Consider the following 13957-nt stretch of genomic DNA (forward strand, 5'->3'; position numbering starts at 1 on the left):
TTCTAAACAGAGGGGCGGGTGGAATGGAATGAGAAAAAGTGGAATATATATATTATTTATATATACACACATATAATTTGTTCCACTTTTGTTTATACACACACACACACACACACACATACACACACACATATATATGGTCACAATAAAAAAAGGTAGCTAAAGTCTTTAACTGAAAAATAAAGATTATCAAATTGGATTTTGACAAACATTCAGCAATATGTCATTAAAAACAAACACACCTAAAACATAAGGACACGGAAAGTGAAAGTAAAAGAATGGAATTCGAATCAGGGTCCCAGAAGAAAACAGAAAGTACACTCAAAAGAATAATTGAAGACCAATGTGTGTAGGGGTAAGGGTTCCAGTAGGGAATGATGAAGTACCCAGAGACCTATAAGAGTAGGAAGCTGTTACCTCTGGGTTACTATCTCTGGGCCTAAAAGAGCACAGGAAAGGAGCAATTACTGGAAACAGGAAATTGCTTGAAGCTCTAGCAGAGCCACTGCTAATTCACAGAACTGCAGGAAGGGACCCAGAGGAATAAATACCCCAACTTCCATTGTCTCCTTGTTCTGTGCTCCTGCTGGTGGTCCTCATTGGCCAACCCCAACCAGAAGCCAAGGGATGAAGGAGCCAAGATTACACTATCTGCAGCTGTCAACCTCTTGACCAGGAGAAAGGGAAGGAGTAGAGAGGGAGCTGGAGGTGCAAATAGAGAATATTCAGCTTACCAGAAGAAAGCTGGTATATATCCATACTAACATAATACAATATACACTTCAAAGCCAAAAACATTGCTAAAGAGGATCACTACTGATATGGTTTGGATTTGTGTCCCCGCCCAATTCTCATGTCGAATTGTAATCCCCAATGTTGGAGGTGGGGCCTGGTGGGAGGTGATTGGATCATGGGGGTGGACTTCCCCCTTGCTGTTCTTATGATAGAGTTCTCACATCTGCTTCTTTAAAAAGTGTGTGGCACCTCCTGTCTCTCTCTTTCTCCTGCTCCTGCCATGAAAGATGTGCTTGCTTCCCTTCACCTTCTGCCATGACTGTAAGTTTCCTGAGGCCTCCCCAGAAGCAGAAGCCTGTACAGCCCACAGAACTGTGAGCAAATTAAACCTCTTTTCTTTATAATTTTTTTAATTAATTTATTTTTTTTTTAGATAGAGTCTTACTCTGTCACCCAGGCTGGAGTACAATGGCACAATCTCAGCTCACTGCAATCTCCATCTCTCAGGTTCGATTCTCCTGCCTCAGCCTCCCAAGTAGCTGGGATTACAGGTACACACTACCACGCCTGGCTAATTTTTGTATTTTTTGTAGAGACAGGGTTTCGCCATGTTGGCCAGACTGGTCTTGAACTCCTGGCCTCAAGCAATCCTCCCACCTCAGCCTCCCAAAGTGCTGGGATTACAGGTGTGAGCCACCACATCCAGCCCTCTTTTCTTTATAAATTACCCAGTCTCGGGTATGTCTTTATAGCAGCATGAAAACAGACTAATACAACTACCTCATAACAAAAGATTCAGTTTATCAAGCAGATAAAGCAACTCTATAGCTGTATGCTTCTAACAACATACCCTCATAACACAAAACATTGCCTGAAAAACATGAAAAGTTGACAAACCTATCAGTAGAATAAAAAAAGAAAATACTCCTCTCTAAGTAATTTAAAAATCAAGCTGATCAAAACAAAAAAGAAAGAACCATAGAAGATTCGAGGAGAATAATTAACAAGCTTGATCTCTTGGACATGTAAAGCACATCAAACATGAGGCCGGGCACAGTGGCTCATGCCTGTAATCCTAGCACTTTAGAAGGCTGAGGTGGGTGGATCCCTTGAGCCCAGGAGTTCGAGACAAGCCTGGGCAACCTAGCAAAACTCTGTATCTACAAAAAATATGTTTTTATCTTTTTTTTTTTTTTTTTTTGAGACGGAGTTTCACTCTTGTTACCCAAGCTGGAGTGCAATGGTGCGATCTCGGCTCACTACAACCTCCACCTCACAGGTTCGAGTGATGCTCCTGCCTCAGCCAACCAAGTAGCTGGGATTACAGGTGCCCACCACTATGCCCAGCTAATTTTTGTATTTTTAGTAGAGACAGGGTTTCACCATATTGTCCAGCCTGGTCTCAAACTCCTGACCTCAAGTGATCCACTCGCCTCAGCCTCCCAAAGTGCTGGGATTACAGGTATGAGCCACCACACCTGGCCTACAAAAAACATTTTTTAAAAATTAGCCAGGCATGGTGGTGCACGCCTGTAGTTCCAGCTACTCAGGAGGCTGAGGTAGGAGGCTCACTTGAGCCCAGGAGGTTGAGGCTGCAGTGAGCTATGATCATGCCACCACACCCCAGCCTTGGTGATAGAGTAAGACCCTGTCTCAAAAAAAAAAAAAAAAAAAAAAAAAGAGGAACATCAAACGTGATAAACAGAAAATGAGCATTCTTTTCAAGCACATATGGAATATTCATGAAAATAGATCAGAGGCTGGACCACAAAGCTGTTCTCCAATGTCAAAGGATTTGGCGACATACAATCCTCATTTTGTGACCAAGGTATCATGAAGTCAGAAATCAATAGGAAGAAAGATAACTAGAAAAAAAAAGTTTTAAATCTTTTTAAACATTCTTCTAAACTATACATGGGAAAATATATGAGATGCTACTAGAGTGTACTTAGAGGGAATTTTATATATTTTAACACTTATTTTCAAAACCAAGGCTAAAAGTTATGGAGTGACATACCCACCTGAAAGGGTTAAGACTCTTTACCCTCCACGTTCCACCCAAACTCTCCACTGGCTTCCTGTCTCACTTGGAGTAGACACCAGTTCTATGTGGTCCTATGAAACTATGATGCTCAAGTTGGTTCTCATGACCTCTTCTACCCGCATTTCTCCTGTCCAGCCTCACTGACCTTGTTGTTGTTCCCCTGTCCCAGGAGATACAAAGCCTTACCATCTCTCCCTCACCTTTGTCAGTTCATTCTCAGTGAGGCCCTGCAAACTTCCTCTCCTCTACCTTGCTTTATTTTTCTCTGTAGCACAGGTCACCATGTAACACAAAACTCTGCTAACATGTAAGCTTCATAAGCACAGAAATTTTTTTGTTTTCTTTTGTTTTGCTAACTACTGTATCTTTGACATCTAGATCTGGAACCTGACACATAGAATGTAATGAGTAACTACTTGTTAAATGAATGAATAAGGAACAAAAATTGAATGTATGTAGGAATTGCAGAATAAACTCCCAAAATAAAGTAAATGACATATTAAAGACAAGAGCAGACACTTATAAGGGAAAAAAAGAGTAAAAATCAAAAGAATTAGCAAAGTTTAAAAAAATAGTTATTAGAAAAGATACTAAAATAGGCCAGGCATGGTGGCTCTCGCCTGTAATCCCAGCACTTCGGGAGGCTGAGGCGGGTGGATCACTTGAAGCCAGGAGTTTGAAACCAACCTGGCCTACGTGACGAAACCCCGTCTCTGCTAAAAATACAAAAATTAGCTGGGCATGATGGCACGTGCCTGTAATCCCAGCTACTCAGGAGGCTGAGGCATGAGAATTGCTTGAACCCGGGAGGCAGACATTGCAGTGAGCCGAGATCACGCCACTGCATTCCACCCTGGGTGACAGAGTGAGACTCTGTCTCAAAAAAAAAAAAAAAAAAAAAAAGGAAAGAAAAAAGAAAAAGAAAAGATACTAAAATAGGCAAATGTCTGTCAAGCCTAGACGAGAAAAAGGAAGCCCCAGAAAATAATGTCAGGAATGGAACAGAATACATAACTACAGGTGCTTCCAGGATTTAACAGATAAGAGGATATTACAAACAATTTTATGCCAATAAATATTAAAATGGAGGTGAAATATACATTTCTAAAATAAAATAAAACTAACCAAGACTAACTCAACAAGAACTAGAAACTCTAGATGTTTCCCTATAAACCTGTATTTTAAAAAAGAAACTAAGCAAAACTTTCTGTGAAGAAAAGATCAGGCCCAAAAAAATTCTTTGACAAATTCTATTATATTTCAAGAAACAGATCATTTAAATCTTCCACAAACTCTTCCACAAAGAGGAAGAACGAATTCTTCACAACCCATTTTTGAAGACTGGTGTACTATGAGACAGCAACCTGATAAGCACAGTAAAAGATAGAAAAACTGTTATCAGAATTGGCTGGAGGTGGTGGTGCACACCTGTAATCCCAGCACTTTGGGAGACTGAGGCAGGGAGATCGCTTGAGCCCAGGAGTTCCAGACCAGGCTGAGCAACATGGTGAAACCCCATGTCTACAAAAAATACAAAACTTAGCGGGGCGTGGTAGCATATGCCTATAGTCTCAGTTACTTGGGAGGCTGAGGTGGGAGGATCACTTGAGCCCAAGAGGTCAAGGCTGCAGTGAGCCCACCATTGTTGCACTCCAGCCTGGGTAACAGAGTGAGACCCTGTCTCAAAAAAAAAAAAAAAAAAAAGTTACTAGAATAGATGCCAAAATTCTACATGAAATATGAATAATTCAAATCCAGCAATGTGAAAGCAAGATAATTTACAATGACCAAATTGGATGTATCCCAGGGTACGTAGTTGATTTAATATTAGAAAATCAAAATAATATAATTTACCATATTAAAATCTAAAAGAAACGCTACATGGTTGTCTCATAGATGTATTAAATGTATACAAAAGCACGCAATAAGATCCAACTTTCATCTACATCTATAGATAAACGACTGAAATTAATGAGTTTGTAATAGTAAATATATAATAGCTAAAGTCAATGTAATACCAAATGTATATGACCTTTATCTTTTCTGGAACAGGTTGAATCACAGACCAATGGAACATAAGGGAGACTAGAAATAGACCCATGCAAGTCAGTGGAGAAAGGATGGATTATTTTCATAAATGTTGCTAGAAATAAATTTGAATGGAAAAAATGAAACTGGATCACCACGACATGCACAAAAGTTAATTATGGCTCAATTGAAGACTTAAAGGATAAAGGCAAACCTATAAAACATACAGAGTACAATACAGAAAGATCAATATATGACTCTGGAATGGAAAGATTTCTTAAATAAAATGTAAAACCTGTTAATTATGCAGAAAAAAATGATAAATTTGACCACATTAAAATTAGGAATTTCTGTGCTTGGGATTTGTTTGTGTTTTCTTTGAATCCCCTATAGCACTAAGGACAGTGCCTGCACACACTAGAAATGTCACTACTACGTTCCAAGGCTGGCTTCTCCAGCATGCCAGATTCCATTTTCTCAGTTTCTCTCTTCAACTCTTACCTTCTTTCGGTTCTGTTTCCAATAGCTTTTTTTCAGCCTTAAGACATTACCCCTTCATTATAAGACAATCTTCCCTTGACCTTGGGCCCCTAAGTTGCTAATTTGTTTCTCTTGAAAAAGTGGTTTAGGATCACTGTCTCCAAGTTCATTTCTCAACCCCCTGCAGCCTGGTGTGGACAAAAATTAATAATAAAAGGAACTCCTCTTCACCCAAAACCCAGATTAATAAAACAAAACAATCATACTCTTATGTATACCATCCTAATTCAATTCCCCTCCTCTCTGCTTTCCTCCCTCCCTCCACTCCCTAATTAGAGTCTACCATGCAGAATTTTATATTATGTCTCTGCTTTTCCTCATAGCTGTTACCATCTATGTATTTCTAAGCAATGTTATTTCATTTTGTTTTTTATATTTACATCTATATATATCACTGTCTTGTTTACCTTTCTAATTTAAAGGGGCTCAATGTTATGTTGAGATTTATCATAGTAATGCATATATTAGTTTATTCATTTGCTGTATAATATTCCATTTAAAATATTAATACAAATTCTAAGGATAGAAAGCTAGGCCCTGTTTACTGGAGAAAGCAGATAAGGTCATCAATGACTAAAGAATAGGAAACAAAGCAATAAAGTTGTAAAAGACAAAGAAAGACTGAGGAACTGTTCAAGATCAAAGGAGACTAAAGAGGAGCAATACAGAGACCAAAGATAAAAATATTTGGCTTTCCAATAGACAAGAAGTCATCTAGAGATAAAATCAATAAGGAAACATCAAACTTAAATTATATTTAATGCCAAATTGACCTAACAGGTATATACAGAACCTTTCATCCAATAGCAGCAGAATGCACATTCTTCTCAAGTGTACATAGAACGTTCTCTAGACTAGATCATACGCTAGGCCACAAAACAAGCCCAAACAAATGTATGAGGGCTGAAATCATATCAAGCATCTTTTCCAACCACAATGGTATAGAACTAGAAATCAGTAACAGGAGGAATTTTGGAAAATTTACATAACATGGAAATTAAAAAACATGCTCTCAAATAACCAATGGGTCAAAGAAGAAATTAAAAGGAAAAGGTTTTAGAATATCTTAAGACAAAAATAGACACACAACATACCAAAACTTACGAGATGCAGTAAAAGCTGTTCTAAGAAGGAAGTTTATAGTAATAAACACCTATGCAAAAAAAGAAGAAAGATCTCAAATAAACAACCTAACATGACACCTCAAGGAACCAGAAAAAGAAAAAATTAAGCCCAAAGTTAGTAGAAGGAAGGAAATAATAAAGATCAAAGCAGAAATAAAAGAAATTGAGACTAGAAAAACTACAGAAAAGATCAGTGAAGGTAAGAATTGGCTTTTTGAAAAAAATTTAAAAATTGACAAAACTTTAGCTAGACTAGGAATAAAGGGGAGACGACTCAAAATCAGAACACTACAATTGATACTGCAGAAATTTGATTATAAGAGATTACTATGAAAAATTTTACACCCCAAATTGAATAACCTAGAAGAAATGCATAAATTCCTAGACACATATACCCTACCAAGACTGAATCATAAAGAACTAGAAAATCTGAACAGACCAATAGTGAGTAAGGAGATTGAATCAGTAATAAAAAGCAATCCATCAAAAAAAAAAAAAAAAAAAAATCCCAGGACCTGATGGCTTCACTTCTGAATTCTACCAAACATTTGAAGTGGAACTAATATGAATCCTTCTCAAACTCTTCCCAAAAAAAATTGTAGAGGAGAGAATACTTCTAAATTCATTTTACAAGGCAAGCATTACACTTATACCAAAACCAAAAGAAAAGGACACCACAAGAAAAGAAAAGTACAGGCCAATATCTTTGGTGAACATAAATGCAAAATTTTCAACAAAATACTAACAAACCAAACTCAACAGCATTTTAAAGGGATAATTCACCATGATCAAGTGGGATTTACCCCAGGGGTGTGAGGAGGGTTCAACATATATAAATCTCTAAAGGTGATATACCACATTAACAGAATAAAGGACAAAAACCATATGATCATCTCAACAGATGCAGAAAAAGCATTTGACTGAGTTCAGTATCTTTTCATGATCAAAAGCTCTCAATAAATTAGGTATAAATGTATCTCAATGCAATAAAGGCCGTATATGACAAGCCCATAGCTATTATACTCAATGGTGAAAAGTTGACAGCTTTTCCTCTAAGATCAAGAGCAAGATGAGCATGCCCACTCTCATTTCTAGTCAACATAGTGCTGGAAGTCCTAATCAGAGAAATTAGACAAGAGAAAAAATTAAACGAATCCAATTTGGGAGGAAAAAAAGGTAAATTATTCCTGTTTTCAGATGAGATGTTATATACAAAATACATTAAAGACTCCATTAAAAAACTATTAGAACTAATAAATTCAGCAAAGTTCTAGAATACAAAATCAACATACAAAAAAAGGAGTTTTATACACTATATACACTAACAACAAGCTATCTAAAAAAGAAGTCAATGAAGCAATCCCATTTATAATAATTACAAAAAAAAATCGATCCAGTTGATCCTTGAACAAAACAGATTTCAACCATGCAAGTCCACTTATATGTAGATTTTCTTCTGCCTCTGCCACCTCTGAGACAGCAAGTCTAACCTCTCCTCCTCTTCATCCTCCTCCTCAGCCTACTCAACAAGAAGATGACGAGGATGAAGACGTTTGATGCTCTACTTCCACTTAATGAATAGTAAATATATGTTCTCTTTCTTATGATTTTCTTAACATTTTCTTTTCTCTAGCCTCCTTTATTGTAAGAATACAGTAAATAATACATTTAACATACTGAATATATGCTGTTTATGTTATCAGTAAAGCCTCTGGTCAACAGTAGGCTATTAGTAGTTAAGTATTGGGGGATTCAAATGTTATACAGGGATTTTCAACTGTACAGAGGGTCAGCACCCCAACCCCCCATGTTGTTCAAGAGTCAACTGTACTTAAGAATAAATTTAACCAAGGAGGTGAAAGACCTATACACTGAAAACTATAAAATGTTTATGAAATAATTGAAGAAGACACAAGTAAATAGAAAGATGTCTCATGTTAACTATGTTACACCATGGAAAAAAAGAAGAAAGCTATCTCATACTAATAGATTGGAAGAATTAATATTGTTAAAATGGCCACTACTCAATGTGATCTTAAAACTTAATGCAATCCCTATCAAAATTCCAATGGTGTTTTTCACAGAAATAGGAAAAAACAATCCTAAAAATGCATATGGAACAAAAAAAGAGCTATAGTAATCAAACCAGCATGATACTGGCATAAAAACAGACACATAGACCAATGGAACAGAATAAAGTGCCCAGAAATAAGTCCATGCCTTTACGATCAAGTGATTTTCAGGAGAGATGCCAAGAACATGCAATGAAGAAAGGATAGTCTCTTCAATGAATGGTGCTGGGGAAACTGAATATCCACATGCAGAAGAATAAAGCTAGACTCCTGCTTCTCACCACATACAAAATCAATTCAAAATGGATTAAAGCAGTCATGCTCAGAGGCAGGTGGGAGAAGATTGACCAGGATGAGCCTCGTTCCTGGAAGACAACTCTGTCCTTCCCATGGCTGTCCTACCTCCTCTTACCTAGACACCTGCAGACAGATCTTCATCCATAAACACAACTGCACACCTAAGACTCCTGCACCCAGGCTAACTCCACTTGTCCATAAGAAGCAGTTCACAGACTGTTGTTAACGGATGATATTAGATGGGATGTTGGAGATTACATTAGAATGAAAGGTAGTCATCTGATTTAATTCAACAATTATTCATTCTATCCCAAATGTGTACCTAGATTCTGATCATTATAGCATGTGCTCTCTTTACAGATACAGCATTCAAACAAAAAAAAAAATGTAGGGAAATAGAGTAAAAGGATAATCACAACAACATCTGCCATATATGTAGTATTGAATGTGCCAGGCACCATATGAGGAACTTGACTGCCATTGACTCTAATTTGTAGAACAAGCCTTCAGTGTAGGCACCATGATCCCCATGTTGCAAATGAGTAAATCAAGGCTCAGGGAAGTTAAGTATTACCTCCTAGGATCACACAGCTAGTAAAAGTCAGAACCAGCATTTGAACCCAAGTTTGTTAATTTCAAAGTCCATGTGTGCCGCTGTACTTTGGAGCTCAAAGTAAAGCACTAAAAAATATCATTACAGGCTGGAAATGTTTCGAGTGGTAAAGAATGGCTGAGTTCAGTGCTGCCCAAGATTCCTGGAGAAATTTTCAAAGGGCCAAGAGGTACTTTCTCATCTCTGGATGCTGTCTAGTTTGTTAAAAGTTCATTAAACCCAATAATCCTACTGTAAATGCTACTGGAGAGTCTAGCATAATGAATTCTTAGGCCAAAATTAAGATACTGGGTCCAAACCAGTCTTGCATTAAGGAGCATTAATACTAATGCCTCCACCAATAAAAAGGCTTTGCTCTAAGGACAAAATACTTTTCAAATGTTTTCCATCAATCCCCACAGCTATCTTATTCAATCATAAAAATGTGCTTCAGACAAGTTTAAAACAACAAAAATCAGCTTCATAAGTATCAACTGTCTAAACGACACTCGGTTTTCAGTTTCTTGATAACACATCATCCAATATGCGCTTTAACTTCTAGAAAACAAAACTCAACAAAACAATTACTATAAAAACAACACTAAAAATCCTAACCAAACAAAAATGAACATACTCAAGGCTCAAAATGAGTTTTTGCTATCCTTTGACTGACTCCAGTTGAAATCAATTTCCTTTCCTCTCTTTTGTTGCTTTATTTTATTAATTATCCTGTCTTCTAATCTACTGGCTAATTTTCTTCTGAATATAATTCATCAACTTTTTAGAACACCATTCTGACTTGAAATAACAAGCCAGAAATATAGAACAGTCTGTGGCAGCTTAATTCAGATGGATAAAATGGTGCAATAACAAAACATAGGCCAGTGGTTTCTTCTCAGAAGCGCAGCACCTGGGACACAACAGGCACCAGTGAATAACAGTAAGATTAACTGGGAAAGCCATTACTATTGGCAGGTGTTTTACTCATTTGGTTTCTGGCAGAAATGCACTTGAGTCTTCGAAGGCGGGGCAGAAAGGGAGGTTAGGAGTTGTTTTGTATGCTGGAATTGAGAAACAAAAAAAGAGATATGACCCAACTACACTGCTCCTGGGAACAGAAGCCCATGGGAAGACCGTACCGAGAGCAGATCACCCAAAAATGTTGGGAAAATTGGAAAAAGGGGGGTCTTTTCCCCATATTCTGATATTTTAGTAGATTCTTGCTTTGACTAAAGTGGTGAACCTAAAGCACTTAGGTTTTGACACGATACAAGAACGGTAACAGCACATTACCTGGCCATGGTAAGCAAGTAGGAACTGACGGAACTTCAGGGAGAGAGCCTTGCATCGCTCAGGCTCTCAGCAGGAAACGGAGAGCAGCTCAGATGGAGAGACTGAGGAGGGCTTAATAAAGGCACTATTTATAAGGAGTCACGTGGGTTTAATGGAAATCAAGAAAGTCTGCGTAGCCTGGATTAGCAGGAGTCATTTACTCTTAGAACCCATAAACAGGCAAGGGGAGAGAGTAGTTATCAGAATCCAGAGAAGGGTGGGAAACACCTGTTGAGTGCACTCCCTGTGACCCTGTAAATCCCACTGATGCTTCCCATTGGCTTCAAAGGCCTTAGGGGTCAGCCTACAAGGCAGAGCAGGGAGGAGAAGAATGGAGCATTGCTTCAGAAAGGCAGAGTCTAACCACGGATGCTTTTCACAGAAATTGGAGGAAAGGTACTCAAAGCCATTTAATTTGTAAAATAAGTTTTACCTCATGTTAAAACATGAATCAACAGGAGACACCAGTTACCTCCGTTTTCCAGGTAACGAAACTCAGTCTCAGAGAGGATAAATCACTTAGTAAAGATTAATAAAAAATAAAAATAAATTAACAAAAACAAGATTCAAACTCCAGTCTGCCTGACGACAGAGTCCACACTTTTAGCCACTCTGCCACACTGCCTCTAACAGTTATACTTTAACAGTCGAATTCTCCAACTGTAACAGGACTTGGACACAACCCATTCGCATCTCACTGCTCAAAATATTGTTTTCTAAAACTATGGCATATGGACATTTTTCATGTAAAACCCTCTATGAGAGAATTATAAACCCTTATATGAGGACAAGCAGTACGGAAAGTGGTTTATGTTTGGAAATAGTCAACCCAAAATAAGAAATAAACTAACGTTTGAAAGGGTAGAGTTGCTTGTCTCAGTCTGGGCAAAGCTTCAGTTTCCAGAAATCTATGAAGATTAAAATGAGGCCTGAGAAGAAGCCAACACTGCTGATTGTGTGAAAGCTTAGAAAGCAAGGCTGATTAGGCAAAATTCCATTCCACAGACTTTATATTCAGTCAGCAATGGGCAAAAGGGAGGGTTCCTTTCTTTCCTTAGCAACCTTTTTTGAAAAGGAATGCATTCTGTATCTACTTGACACCAAGGAGAAAGCCTCATCCAGAAAGCATAATTACATTCTTTGTTTCAGCAGATTAACAACAGTTTATTCTGTTCTCAGATTTTTTCCTATTCTCACAATCCAGCAAAAACTAATTAATATCTTATTCTTTTATTCTTTTTTACACTCACGGTAGGTATCTCTATGCATTTATACATTTCCATATACATACACATCACGGTAGATTTGATTCAGTTGAGAGGAGTCCGTTGAATTCTTTGTCAGACTGTGGTGCCTGGCCTGGCAGGCTGCTAAACACCTTTCTTTTTCTTTTCTTTTTTAAAGAGGTGGGACCTTGCTATGTTGCCGAGGCTGGTCTCGAACTTTTGGGCTCAAGTAATTCTCCTGCCTCAGCCTCCCAGAGTGCTGAGATTACAGACATGAGCCACCATGCCCATCCACTAAACAGCATTCTATTCTAATACCTCTTTAGATTCTGCAGTAGGTACGATCCTAGGCATTAGAATAGAAAGCTGAATCAAATGTGAAGAATGGGATAATCTCTTCTCTACCATCTTGGTGTAGACAGATGAGAAGTCAAGTAATTTTTAAACACTGTATACATTAAATATGTACATTTTTATGTCATTCATACCTCAATAGTGGCTTTTAAAAAGAAGAAAAAGGAACAAAGTGAAACCAAAAATTAAGATCTGAAAACCAAAGTTACTTGTTTGCATAAATTAAATTTCAAAGTTTCCTTCTCAAAAAAAAAAAAAAAATATCTGCAGCATCTAAGAGATTCTGTGGCATCATCAAACAGGTCTTCAAAGCCTATAGAAACAGTCCAGGTTCTAGTCCAGGCCTTTCCAGTTAGTCCTAGTTATGTGCCATGAGCAAATGTCATCTCTCTGGAGCCTCACTTTATCCAACTGTAAAATGGGATCAGTGTCCAGCTCACAGGGTGATTGTGAGAGTTACATAAGGATGGGTCTCCTGCCTTTTTTAACCAAGTCAAAGGCTTTACAAATAAAGCTCAATTTCCTCCAAGCTCAACGTTGCCTAAGTCAAGTTCTGTGAACACTGCTGAAAGTTTACTTGAAAAGTGTCTGCAAACACCCATGGGGAAAACTGAGATATCAGCACTAAAATACAAATGTTCACTGTAATTGGAGATGGGAACAAGGTTAGTCTCTTTGTTCTGTGGGCTTCTGGAACATAGCCAGCATTTACCATGTCATATTTGTCTCTCTAGTTTCCGTTCAGATTGCCTGTCCCTGGAGTTCCCTTCTACTTCCACAATCTCAACACACAGCATAGGAACTGGCACATCCACAGCGCTCAACAAGTATTTATTGAATGGTTGGACAGATGGATGGACAAATGAATTATTGCCTTCTTGCCTCTATCACAGGGCTGTTTTGAGGATTAAATGAGAAAACATAAATGGAAGTCCTGTGCAAATTATAAAGTGTTTTAAAAGAGCCCAGTGAACTATCTTGGTTTTCTCTGTTCATAGGAAGACAATGGCAAGTGATTTTCAAGACAGAAGAGATGGCTGGTAGTCTGATCTTAAGGTAAAGACGTAAAATTTAAAATATAACTGTAGAGCTTATTACTGCCCAAATGTATATTCCTAGCCATGGTCCTAAATAATCGACAAAAGTCGTGTTTATATCATAAGCTTCTGCTTTAGAGGGCAAGCCAGCATAATTATAAATAGATAGATCAATAGATAAAAAGATATATATTTTTTTAATTCCCCTTGTACGTCTTATCAACTTATTGTCTCTCAGATACAAATTCACTCTCCACTCTGTGAAAATTAATCTGGGCCCTTTAAATATTTTTCCTTTGCCTGTCGTTAGGATGCTAAGTGGTTTTTTTTTTTTTTTTTTTTTTTTTTTTTTTGAGACGGAGTCTCATTCTGTTGCCCAGGCTGGAGTGCAGTGGCACGATCTTGGCTCACTGCAAGCTCGGCTTCCCGGGTTCACGCCATTCTCCTGCCTCAGCCTCCGAGTAGATGGGACTACAGGTACCCACCACCACGCCCAGCTAATTTCTCTTTGTATTTTTAGTAGAGACGGGATTTCACCCTGTTAGCCAGGATGGTCTCGATCTCCTGACCTCGTGA

Source organism: Macaca nemestrina, chromosome 2 (assembly GCF_043159975.1).
Source record: "Macaca nemestrina isolate mMacNem1 chromosome 2, mMacNem.hap1, whole genome shotgun sequence".
In the NCBI taxonomy this organism is placed as follows: domain Eukaryota; kingdom Metazoa; phylum Chordata; class Mammalia; order Primates; family Cercopithecidae; genus Macaca; species Macaca nemestrina.